The 12,830-nt window shown below is 42.3% G+C and overlaps 1 protein-coding gene and 1 long non-coding RNA gene across 3 annotated transcripts in view; both read left to right on the top strand.

The window, feature by feature from the left end:
* Pip4k2a (phosphatidylinositol-5-phosphate 4-kinase type 2 alpha) overlaps window positions 1-12,830 on the top strand; it is a 154,804-nt gene that overhangs the window by 41,997 nt on the left and 99,977 nt on the right. The gene's annotated exons all lie outside the window — the stretch shown is intronic.
* The window catches only part of LOC134473499 (uncharacterized), a 59,250-nt gene that overhangs the window by 40,801 nt on the left and 5,619 nt on the right, over window positions 1-12,830 (top strand). The window contains exon 1 of the long non-coding RNA XR_010043747.1: window positions 1-12,830. This exon is cut by the window's left edge and continues 40,801 nt beyond it. This is a non-coding gene — a long non-coding RNA (uncharacterized LOC134473499).

Below are 12,830 nucleotides of genomic sequence, written 5' to 3'. Positions count from 1 at the left end.
CAATGAAATGCAAACTTCTTGTCCTCACAGAGCTTACAGTTTAATTGGAAAGTAGACCCGTGCTGAGGCCACACTGTTAGGCCGAGGTACGCAGAAAGTATGGAGAGGCAGTGGACTCTTGTGTGGTGGATGCGTCCCAGGGAGCACTTGAGAAAGGAGAACGGCTGGGAGGGTCTGGTGGCAAGGGGTGGCCTGGGGACCCATGGCTGCAGTCCAGCGAGGGTTGCTGTGTGTGCATTTCTTCCCCATGCCACCCCTCAAACACTGCCCTTTTTTCTCCTTTATATTCTGTCCTTAAGAAATGTCCCTCTCCCAGTCTGTACACCTTTCCTTCACCTTCAAACTCGGCTTGCCACAGTGCCTCTCTTTTGAGCATTCTGAATTGACTCTGCCTGGTTCTGTGGCTTGAGTTCAGAACTAAAGGACACTTTTGTCTTTGTCTCTTATTTAAAGAAAAAATGGGTAAGTGTAGCCTAAAATACACTGTCTGAATTAAAAACAAGAGTGATTTGGAGGATAAATACATATGCTTTGCAGAAAACTTCCTCATTACTGATTTTTAGAAGGTTGCAGATATAGTAATGATTTTTCCATGTTGCTGTTTACAACTGTAAGGATGAAGAAGTGGTCTGTTAAACACTGAACTCTGACAGTGTAGGTTAACGAAGGGGTTCAGGTTCTACGACACTTTTTAGAAACCAACGTTATTTTTCTGAGCCATTTTAGGTTCACCACAAAATAAATCAGAAGAAGAGTTCCTGTATATCTCCAGTCCCCACACAACGATAACCTGTTGCTATTCCAAACCACAGTGACACTTTGTTACAATCAAATCTACAGTGATACATCATCATTACCCAGAGTACATACTTGACACAAGGTCACTCGATGTTGAATATTCTATGGGCTTGGACAAATGTATGATAGACATCCGCCTGTAGAAATATGTAATTTAGGATATCCACCATTGAAACAGTAGTATATAGTAGTAGTAGTATCATGTAGTTTTTTTTTTTTTTTTAACTTTAAAAATGTCCTGTAGCTTTGTTACAAGGTGTATGAAAGTATTTATTGATGTCAGGAGTTGGGAGGGAAATTCGACCGATTATCGAAACGTAAACAGTGCTAAATTAAGGTAACATTCTTGGATGTTACTAGCAAGGTGTTGGTTTATAAATCTCCTCACCTTTCAGGAGCATCTCTTTTGTGTACAATGAGAGAAGCTGTTACTTGGTATTTGCTTAATGGGCCTGTGTGTTGTAAGGCTCGTTCAGGACCTTTCCTCCGATTTCCTATCTACCTTTCAAAAACAGAAAATTCAGGATCCGTGCAACATCTTTTGAGCACTGACTGTGCCACACACTGCACTACATGCTGGAGATGTATGTGTGAGGTGTATGTGTGAGACACGTGAGTGTCTCCAGGACCTCAGGTCTGGCAAGACGAGCAGTACAGGAAGGGGGTGTGCCCTTAGAGAACACGGTGTCTGTGAGTTGCAGCCACCAGGCACTGAAAATTGTGCTGAGGGGGGGCAGCGGTGTGGGGCAGCCAGACAAACTTTGTAAGACTCGTGACTCTAGGCTAATCTGAGGTGACCTGCTATTTAACAGCAGTGATAATACCTAGTTCGTCTGCCTTAATGGCGCTTGAACCGTTGTGTGGTTAACAGGGCATGTGTTTGGGGGTGATATGTGGTTGAATAGAGAAAAAAGAAAGTCATTGGAGACCTGGGAAAGCTAGATTTCTCATGTGGAATCCAGCTGTTAGAACCAAAAGGAGCCAGCACCCCTCCTGCCCACCCCCTCCACGTTGTGAGGGAGCCTCTAGGTTTCTTAGATTCTGGTTGGATACATTACACAGCAGCACACCTGCCCCTGGAAGCTTGGAGAGGCTCAGAAACTTGCTTAGGGCTTTTTATCAAAGCATGTGAAAAGCTCTGGGCTTTGCTTTTCAGTATTTGTGGGATTAAGTTTGACTTTGTGCTCTCAAATAAGGTATTTACCTTTTCTGAACTCAATTTTGTCTTCTTTAAAATGGAAATAAAGAACAGAAGACTTTAGCTCAGTGGCATAAGCACCTGCCTGACAAGCATGAGGTTGTGAGTTTGATCACTGGTACAAAAAAAAAGGAAATAAATAAGCTGGGTGTGGTGGCGTGTGCCTGTAATCCCAGCACTCTGGAAGGCTGAGGCAGGAGAATCTCACATTCAAACCCAGTCTAAGCAACTGAGACTCTGTTTCAAAAAAAGGGCTGAGGATATAGCTCAGTATGAAAGCCCTAAGTGTAATCTTCTGAACCACAATAAACAAACAAATAAAAAGTAAAAATCTATATCTAATGGAATCATTCTGCAGATCTTATTGGACAGTATGTAAAATGCCTGTGATGTTATTGGACTTGGAATAACTACATCATGTTACTTAAAAAGGAGACAGGCTCTTAAATTGTAGTTCTTAAATTCATAGTTTCCTTATATTTTGATCTTTTCATAGTTTTAATCTATTTTTCTCCATCAGTGGAACAAAATGTATTTTGAATGTTTTTCAGATTCCTGTATATACATAAAACATTTACAAACCATGGTTGGTTTCTCCATCAGGCCTTCAGCTCAGATGTTTAGAGAGTGGGGCAGGGGATTAGGGTGTGGCGGACTGTAGGGGAAGTGGGCATGGCCTGTTTATTACAAAACCAGGATGCTGGAGCAGAGCAGTTCTAGATCCCATCCCAAAGCTGTGTGTACTTTTCCCTGAGAACCTGAGCAAGTTTTCCACAGGACAGCACCGAGCTGACACCATCTTGGGGAGGAAAAATGCTAACGATGAGGAACCCTTGTTCCTTCATGGTGGCCTGCTCTCAGCTGTACAGTACTTGTTTTTTTGCTCAGACTTGCTCTGCAGTCCTTGTTTCTTCTCCTACCTTTAGTAAGTATAAACCTTGCTACCATTTGCGCTTGTCTTGACCAATTCTTTGCTCAAGACAGAACCTAGAAACCACCTCTAAAAGGAGACTGTAGTATGCACCACAAAACCCTGTAACAAGGTGGTATTTTGTACACTATTTCAATTCTTTCAGGAATAGCCTCATTATCCAGGTATCTCTTCTGTCTCAGTTTATTTCACATCCAACACTTTCAGTTGCTTTTTGTAACTATTATATTTTCTTTGGGGAGAGACAGTACTGGAAATCGAACTCAGGACCGTGCACTTCCCAACCAGGCACTTGAGCCGCTGAGCTACATCTCCTTTCCTATATTTTCTAATTAGCAAAATTTTTCGAAAATGATTTATACTGTGGCATGACATTTTGCTACCACATATTCAAAATAGAGTAAGCCTTCAAACATGTAATTCTGAGATCAACAAAGGAAGTTTTTAGAAACCATTTTTTTCTGTGGGCTGAGTAACGTACTTGTGCATTTTATTCATAGCTGATTGCTTAGAAAACAATTACATGTTTCTTGTCTTGTCTGTACTTCTGGCACCACGTGTTTCTATAGCAGTGACCTTAGTCGAGATTGTAGCCCCCAAAATAGGTCTCTCTCTCTTTTTTTTTTTTTTGGTATCGAGAATTGAATTCACAACCACACGCTTGCAAGGCAGGCACTTATGCCGCTGAACTAAATCACCGGCCTTGTATAGGTCTCATTTTCTAAGCACAGCTGAAAAATGATTTTCAGTATCATTGATCAACCCCCCCCCTGTAAGTTAGTACAAGTTGTACCTCATTCTAAAAACCATTAATGCTGATATTAGATAGTCTTTCCATCCACTGTCTCTTATTCTGTGCCTGGGAAGATGAGTGTTAGTTTTCCAAAGTGAGCAAGCAAGCTGGGCTGCCTGTCTTTCCAAGAATGCTGCCTGTTTGAGAACACTCTCCCAAATTCACACTATGACATCAGATCCTTGTTTTCTTTGGTGGGGCATTTTTTTTCCTATTATTACTTATTTGAGACAAGGTCTGGCTGTGTTGCTCACTCTGGTCTTGAACCTATGGGCTCCATCAATCATCCTGCCTCAGCCTTTCAGTGGACTGTAGGCATGGCCACCACACCTAGGCATTTTTTTTTTAAAGAAAACAATTATATTATGGATAAAGTCACCAATGTTTACCGATGTGTAATCAGAATGGGTTTTAGCTCATATTTTTTTCTTGGCAAAATAATTTGTATTTTTCTTTCCTTTGGACTAGGAAAATTAAAGGCATCCTATATGAGGTCCTTCAGGTGAAGAGAAATATCTGGAATTTCTCGTGTAGGAATTGTTATAGACCCAAAAAAATACACGCTAAAATTGACAGGGTTCTTTCAAAGACAAATGTTAGTCCCTTGAAAGACAGAGGTGCTGATGGAAGACTGGTGCTTTGAAAACCATGCATTGCCCTAAGTGACGACTCCCAGCCGTTTTCTGTGGATGGTGGGAGTGGATGCATCCTGTTGCAACAGTGGGAAGTGCTGCTTTGACGACTGAGAAGTGGTTGATGCTTTTGTGGGTATTTTGTTCAATTGGAGGCCTGAGTTCTGCCAAGTGACAAACTGATGTTTGGTGCATCAGTATCAGGGGTTAGGACAGAGCAAAATGAAATAGCACTCTGGACCCAAGGTGCACATACAGTGTTGAACACTGTTTTTGGTACTGATACAAACCAGGGGACATCTGGTCAAGCTCAGAGAGTTGAAAGACTAATTGGCAAATCATCTAGGACTCAGCTTTTAAAACTAATTTTGCAGACTGGCTTAATCAGAAAAAGAACCTACTGACCAACGTGTTAAAAAAGCCAGGTGCACCACTCTCTAGAGGCTCTCACAGTTTGCCATGGTTGCTTCTTGTTTTTTCTTTGTGTTTGTCCTACCTTCATCCCTGCAGTGACAAGACAACTCAACAGTCCCGGCCTGACTTATGTTCAGCAGTGAGTCCAGCAAGACACAGCTCTTTCCAGAGTCGTGTGAATAAAAGTCATGGGCCTGACTATTGCTTGGTTCTTGTGCCTATCTTGGGATCAGCTGACATGTTCCAACAAACAGGAAGTACTTATTACCTAGGCACAGTCCATGATCCACTCCTGGAGCTGGCTGGAAATCAGGGAGGGGCACAGTAGAGGTGAGCACATGGGAAATAGTTACGAGAAGTCATGGAGTAGACACAGAGCATCAGGAACAGCTGAGCTCCATCATTGCAGTCAGGACTGATCCAAGAGGAAAAATAAAATGACACAAAATAACAATATCTATATATATAACATGTCATTACATGTGCTGTAGGTTTTGAGAGGAGGCCATGAGCGAGGACTGGAGTCATTGAGACTGTAAATCTTGGTAGAGCAGATGGTTATCGATTTGGCCTTTGAAGAGGGTTATGGTTCTTGGTTTGGCTTTCCCTGAAGCTGATGAGGAAATGCCTGGTGCCAGAACTAATGATGTCCCCCCAGCCTGTGTTCCTCTAGTAGAACAGTGCAGCACTACATAACAGACCTAGCCCTCAAGGCTGACACAGGAATCCAGACACTAAGCTTTTGGCTTACAGAAAGAACCCACATTCTATTCTGAAAAGCTGGAGAGTTATCCAACAACAGTACATAAATAAGTAAGTGGCATATAGTACAAATGCATGTGGAAATGGTTTCTAACCATCAAGTCGTGTTTACATTTCAGTAAACAGTTACTGAGCAGCTGCTCATTGAAATACTTTAGATGTTTTAAATGAGATAAACTAAGCTATGAGATTGTTTATAGCATGAACTCAGCCATCTGTAGATGACTTAGAACACAAAAGCCTTAAAGAAAATACATCAAAAAGATATGTGGTTGCCTCTGTTCTTTATACTTACCTGTATTTTCAAAACCAAAGAAAGCTGCACAGCTATGAACTGGCTAAATCAAGAGATTGCGTTTGAAACATGAGGCACCAGGCTTCTGTAGGAATGGGACGTCAAGTGCCACCATTCTGGACGTCAAGGCAGTAGTCCCAGGGGCCTTGAGCTCCCAACAAGACCGTGTCCATGTCTGCACAGATGGGAGCAGGGCAAGTTCTGCTGGTGTGGAAACTTACCTGTCCTTCCAGGTCACCAGAAGTCTGCCTCCTCGGCGTGGGTCTAGTCGTTGCTTTCCACCTGGAGGTTCCTCAGACCATCTTTCCTTGGCCGTCGTGTACACCTTCCTGTCCGCCTCTCCCCTCTAGTGAGACACTGGCTCCTGAGCCCATTCCTTTCTCTACTGTATTTGCTTTTGGCAAAACCTCAGGCCCCTTTCTGCCAGAGCCCGACTTCTTCATTGACCTTCTCTAACTTGAAATTACACCAGGATCACCTTTCGTAGTTTGCAGCGCACTCTTTCATATCTCACTCAGTACCTTGTGATACAGCTGGATGACATCATAGTCCCTATTTAAAAGTGGGAAGAGAAAGTTCAAAGCTTTTAACGTGCCCAGAAGTTGGAAACTCAGGTCTGCTCACTCTGGATTCACTTTGCTTTCTGTGGCCTCAGTGATGCTTCACCCCTGAGATTGCACAGCCAGAATCAACAGGAGTATCTGATCTTTCACTGAGAATCACTTACACCTGCTCACTTATTTCTTAAGTCTTGCCTGTCTTTAGCTAAGGGCTGTGTGGCACAGCCTGTAAGACTAGCAGTGAGGATGGCTGAGGTGGGAGGACTGCAAGTTCGAGCCCAGGCTGAGCACTTAGCAAGACCCTGTCTTAAGATGTAAAAAAATAATAGGGGATGGACATGTAGCTCAGCAGTAGAGTGCTCCTGCTTCCGTCCCCAGTATAGTTTCCCCGCCAAACAAAGACTTCAGCCATCTGAATACAACTTTTCAGGGTCAATTCAACTACACATTTCAAGTTCCTTAGCTTCCTTCCCTCCTGTAGCTTTTTTTTTTTTTAATGCTGAAGTGTAAGCCCAATACCTTTCACAGATGTCATCATTAGTAGGATTCTGTAATTTTAAGTGTTTTATACTTTATGATTGAAACATTAGTCTGATCAGTATCTAAGTTTGGCACGTTTCTTTCTCCTTATACAATAAATTCTCAGAAAGTGACAGGTGTGTTTTCTATTTTTAGGAATCTATTTTTCTTCTAAGGAGAAGTTCAATAAGTGCAGAGAGACTGACCAGCCAACCCCAAGGAAATAAACTAATCCTTCCTTGAGGCACATTTTCATAGCATTTCTGGAAATAATTATGAGATTAAATTTTCCTGAAAATTACTGAAACATCTGTTTCTTCAAAATTAAATTGGAAATATTAATGCCTTGGACATCCTTATCCCGCAAAATCATTTACCATTCCGGGACCCTCAGCTGCGGGACTTCCTTTCCTCGAGGTTGTGCTTCATAGCTGCACTCCCCAGGAAGCTTCTGTTTGCACAGTGCATGGTCACTTCAGACCAGCAGCTGCCGGCCGCTTTGTTGCCAGCGTTTCCAAGTGCAGACCTTTACCAGAATCTTCCCTCCTCTGAAGAGTGTGTGTGAACTGAGTGGTGGTGTAAGACTGCAGTCCCAGCTACGCCAGAGACTGAGGCAAAAGGGTCAGCTGGAGCCCAGTAACCAGGCAGCATAGGACAAGATTACCCAGCAGTCCTTTAGCCTATCAGATTACCCAGACTGCAGGGCAGGAACTGCCTCTCTCTTCCTATGTATCTCAGACCCCAGCACTCCCAGTGGGCATCAGGAATTGTATCTTCAAGAAAAAGTAAGATAGGAAATAAAGTATCCATCGTTGCTAAGAGTTCACCATGAAACTGGCCCTTGCAGAGAGGACAACAGGATTAGAGGTTTAGAGGAAATGTTTTTATCACTGGCCCAGGAACTTAGGTAGGCCCTATCCTGACTCGTACAAGGAAGGAAGCGCTTTGCTTTGCACTGGGAAATGTTCTGCCTCTGTCCTTCCCTACTCCCACCCCAGCCCAGCTGAGGTAAGAGGAGGGCTTTTCCTGCTTTCCATACATTCTTCCTTATCTGCTCTTGGAAACTGTTTTCCTCCTCAGAGTTGTCCTTGAAGCGCCCTGAACGTAATTTACAGTGCTAGTGCACCCCTGGGACCACCCTTTCTGGAAAGCACTCTTAAAGCAGTACCAAAGTAGAACAAAAAACAGCCTTTCTAATTGGGAATTATTTCTATAATGTTCATTGGATAAATACATAATCATTACCCATTGCCTTAGGCTGCCCATGTGCATGATAACCTGTGTTGTAAGACTGAACTTTACCATACAGTGGTAGATTTTTTTTTTCACTTTTTCCGAATTACACATTTGGCTCTTTTAAAAACAAATGTTACCTTCGGCCCATAAAATCATATGCTTGCGCTTCTGGTTTCAGTTGTTTCTCAGTTGCATTTTAACCACAGTGTTGGTCACTGTGAAGACGCTGCTTTGCAGAGTCATCCCTGCAGTTTCACAGCACAGTGCTCACTGTAGGACAGTGAAGATGGTGTGTGCAGCTTGTGAATTCATGTGTATTAATGAGCAGTTATTCAACACTTATGGTAACTTTATAATCAGACTTAAGTGAGAGAAAATGGAATCTACTGTTGCTGCTTTCAGTGAGGATTAAGTGTATTCATTGGTATTAATAGTGGCTCCACAAATCTTGGACAGGCTGAGGAAGTGGCTAGAGGGTGAGGGCTTGGGATGATCTGTCCTGATCTCTCTGGCTCTGGTCACTAGTTTGGGAACTGTATCTTTTAGCCCCTCTGCCTGAGCGCACTCTGGCCCCACAGGATCCCCATCCAGGGCACACAGACATTGTTGTTACTCACCTCACTTGAGTAACAGCAGTGGCAATGATGTGAGGCTGCAAAGGACAGATACACAAAGTTGATAAATAATAACAAGGGGCCCTAACTCACACTGGATGTGAGTGGTATACGAAAGGCTCCTGAGGACAAAGCCAAGGCCAAGGCCAGGCTGGAAGGTGTGTCACCTGAAGAGGAGCAGTGTGGGCTGGAGAGAGAGGGGAGCCACGTGGGAGCCCTGAGGCTCACTGAGAGGACAGAGCAACCCAGGACAAATTAGTGGGACAAGGGCTGTGTGCGGATCACCTAGGGATTTTTCCTAATGGCACTATTAAGTCGTTTTTTTGAGTTTAGGCATAAGCAAATAGCCATTTGTAAAACGTTTGTATTTTAAACAGCATCTACAGTTTGGAGAAGAGGGAAGAGAAAACTGTCTGATTTATCAGGGGTCATTTTTGCTGTTGAAAATAGCCCATTTATAGGAAATGTAGAGGTTGATTCATGTATCCAGAACTGTCAGAGGCTAGGCCACAGCCAGAAAAATTAATCTAAAATGAAGAGTGACTATATTTTAATATTATGAAGTGTCTTTATGTACCATAAGTGACATATAATGAAAGGATATACATTTGAGGCCAGGGATCCAGTTTATTTGTGTGAGATTGTGCTAAAATCTGCCTTTGTATATATACAGCACTGTAGTATGCTCTGATGTTTCACAACAAGGCGTGTAACAGGGCATCTATTCCTCTGTCCAGTTTATAGCTCAAACAAGCTAAGAAACATTGACATGACAGCAAAACACACCCACTCATAAATTCCTTCCTTGTAAGTGGGTGGGTTCTGGGTTTAATCATAAAGTCCTCAAGGGAAGGGAAAAAGATAAAGCATGTCTAGATAAGACTGGAGACTGCTACGTGGTGTTCAGAGGACCTTTTGTAATGGGAGAGGAGGAGAAGGGGATGCCAGTGGCCATAAGGGAACCAAGAAAGATAACCAAGGTTAGTAAATGAGTCTACTTAGGCAATTTTCGCTGGGCTGAACCTTTCCTCTGGGCCACTTAAGTTACAAGGAGGTAATGGTGTCTTCCTCCTATAGAGTTTGTCTGTTAAATAGCTGCCTAAGCTATTTCTGGTGTTACCATTCATGTTGCAGGCACACATCTCCAAGGCTATGGTGATACAGAGCATATGACTCAGGGATAATATAGGAACTCCAAATAACCCAAAGAAGAGAAAAGAAACACAACTCCCAACCTGTTAGACATCTAATACACCGAGTTCATGTTCTCTTAAAATTGAAGAATGAATTCTAGAAACAATAGAAGTTAAAGAGTAGGAAGTATTTATTGAAAGATACCTTCTAAGAGAGACAGAAAAGCATTCCAAGTGGGTGACTCCAGGGAACCCACTTCTCAAGCGAGCTTTAGAGAACAAAACCACAAGGTTTATAAGGTGGGACAAAACTATAATCAACTAATAGGATTTCAAGTGTAGTTGCTTAGGTAACATCGATCCAGAGGGGAACCACAAGGTGGGTATGAGGTGGGACAAGACTATGGTCAACTAGTTAGATTACAAGTATCATCTTAGGTACTATTGATTAGATGGGGAAGCAAGTCACTTAACAATGTACAGGGAAGGAACAAGGACTTTTTCCTGAAAGACAGGGTGGGAGATTTTGATTCCCCACCCAAGTTGATTGATGCCTGTTTAGAATATCAATCATTAATGTTCATCTCTGGGGGAACTTTATATGTGTAGTCATTTCTGTGTCTGGAGACCTGCCCTTCAACAATTTCACCTCCAGCCACAGTTTTCTTTAGCACTGACCTTTTCTGAAGGGCTAGCCCTGTCTGACTGCCTATGAGATTTCTAAATAACATTGCTGTCCCTAGTAATAGAGGTAGACTGGTCTGCCCATGAGCTCTTAGCCCCCTCCCCCCCAAACCAGCTTCAGACCCCGCATATGTAAGTTAGTCCCTGCACTAACCGGTGAAGAACAGGGACCATGTTTTCTTGTGGTGCTGTCTGGCCACCGGCTCTGTTTCAGCTGCACCGCCAGACTCTTGCATAGAAAAGAAATACCAGTGTGACATGCATTTTGGCCTGCAGTGTTTTCTTATATTCAACAGTGAATACCGCCACTTTGCCTTTCTCTATGGAAAATGATTCATTTGGCAGCCAATTTCATAGCTGTAAACTTTAAACAACAAAGAAATTTCTTTCTTGAGTGGAAAAAATATAGTCAAAGAAGAAAGACTCTTAGAGACATTAAAGACCCATCTGATAGTGGAAGACCGGAAAATGTTAAATTATTCAGAAGTTTCCCGATAACTGGTGAATAAATGCATGATGGAACATTTAGAATTTGGCGGTCTTCTAGATAAGCCATTAAACAAATGCATTATGTAGCTTCAAAAATTTTGGGGGAAATTTTTATTATGATATATTGGATGATGGCTAAACTCAAATTCGTGCTATGAATGAAAATATAATGCCCTAATTACAGTGAATTATTTTTACTAGTGCATTTGGCTTCTTTTTGAAAAAAGATACTCTGAGGCAAATCAGACAATCCTTGAAAGTAGGATATTGGTGTGTAGGGTGTGTTACTGCCCCCCAGCAAATGCCGTATGGGTTGAGCTACATTTGGTGATCACAAACCCTTCTTCTTGGAATCACTTTCCTGCTGTTTGAGGAATGTGTGTAGTCTCCAGCCTTTATTTCCAGAGTGATTTCTCAAAGATACTGTGGTCTGGCAAAGCCGCATGGTGCTCATTAGGTTTGGAGCATGTTTTAAATAGTGACATTTGATTATATTTGTTGCCTTAAAGTATGTGAACAAAATGTTTCAAACCACAAGAACAAGAGAACTTTTTTATGTTTGATTGTGGTTAATCTGTTTTCTGTTCCCCCTGGAGAGAAAATGCTTAGAAAAAAAGTCACGTGTTTCAGGGTTCCTCCCATAAAATCAGAGGTAGACATGAAATAACAGGAAAAAGTCATTTCACTTTAGTGGCTTTCATTCTGAAGCAGTATACTTGGAAAACTTAAAATGTTCATTGCCTGAACAAGTGGCTACATACTTCTAAAGAAATTCATAAAAAATTGAATAAGAAATAATGAAGCTGTCCCTCCAGAGAAACCTCCTTCACATGACTTTTCCTCTTCTTTGGTACAATACAACCTGAAGGGCATTTAATGGCAACTAACAGAGGATTACATAGCGCTTACACCACGCAGCCTTGAATAATCAACTGCTTTCCTCTCAATTTTAGCTATCAGTTTTTTAGTTCTCTGAATGTTGTCTATACTGGTACATAATATCACTATTGTTTGGCACTTAGTTTCCTTTTCTTGCTTAGTATATTGCAAGGTACAACCTTTGCAGGAAAAAAGAGAGAAAACTATGCCTGTAACCACTCTTGAGTGGTGTGTTAAGTGAGTCTGGAGAGACAGAAACCAGCCAGAAAAATGAGTTCTAGCCAGAGTAGTCCAGACAGGCTTTAAAGAGGAAGGAAATTAAATCTGAGAACTCTGAAAACAAGTAGATTTAGGAAAGAATTGAGGAAGACTTTTAGATAAGCATCATTTGTCTTGGGTAAAAATACGGCTGAGATGTTCTCTGCAATGTTTTATTTTTGTCCTCTGAATGCTTTTCTGGGAGCATAACTCATTTCTTTTTGTACACTGTTTTTGTTTTTCTCAGCCCTCTGCTTCTAAGGTTGATGAGAATTCTTCCTGCAACTCACTGGAGATTCTGTGGGATAAAATCCCAAAGGGTCACCTGCATGTGCTTGTTGTAGACAGCATATTTTCATTGGGTCATTTACTGTGGCTTAATTGGGGAGGTCCCTGGGTGGCCCTGAGGTGCAGAGGCCCCTCCTTGCCGGGTAGACTCTGCAATGGTAGTGGCATTTCCCATTACTTGGGACAGATGAAATGGCTGATTGTAGGGAGAGATGTTCCGTGCCAGCCACCCCCCCCCACCCCGGTCGCTTTGTCCCTTCCATGATGTCGAATGCAGGCAGCGCTGTTGTCCTTGCTTCTCCCTTGTGTCACCATCTTCTATACTGCATAAATCGGATGACTCTCAG

The sequence above is a fragment of the Cavia porcellus genome, unplaced genomic scaffold (genome assembly GCF_034190915.1).
Source record: "Cavia porcellus strain 051 isolate PalLab524CR breed Dunkin Hartley unplaced genomic scaffold, mCavPor4.1 scaffold_27, whole genome shotgun sequence".
Lineage (NCBI taxonomy): Eukaryota > Metazoa > Chordata > Mammalia > Rodentia > Caviidae > Cavia > Cavia porcellus.
The sequence above is the reverse complement of the archived record's forward strand: the minus strand, read 5'-3'. Positions and strand labels throughout refer to the sequence as shown.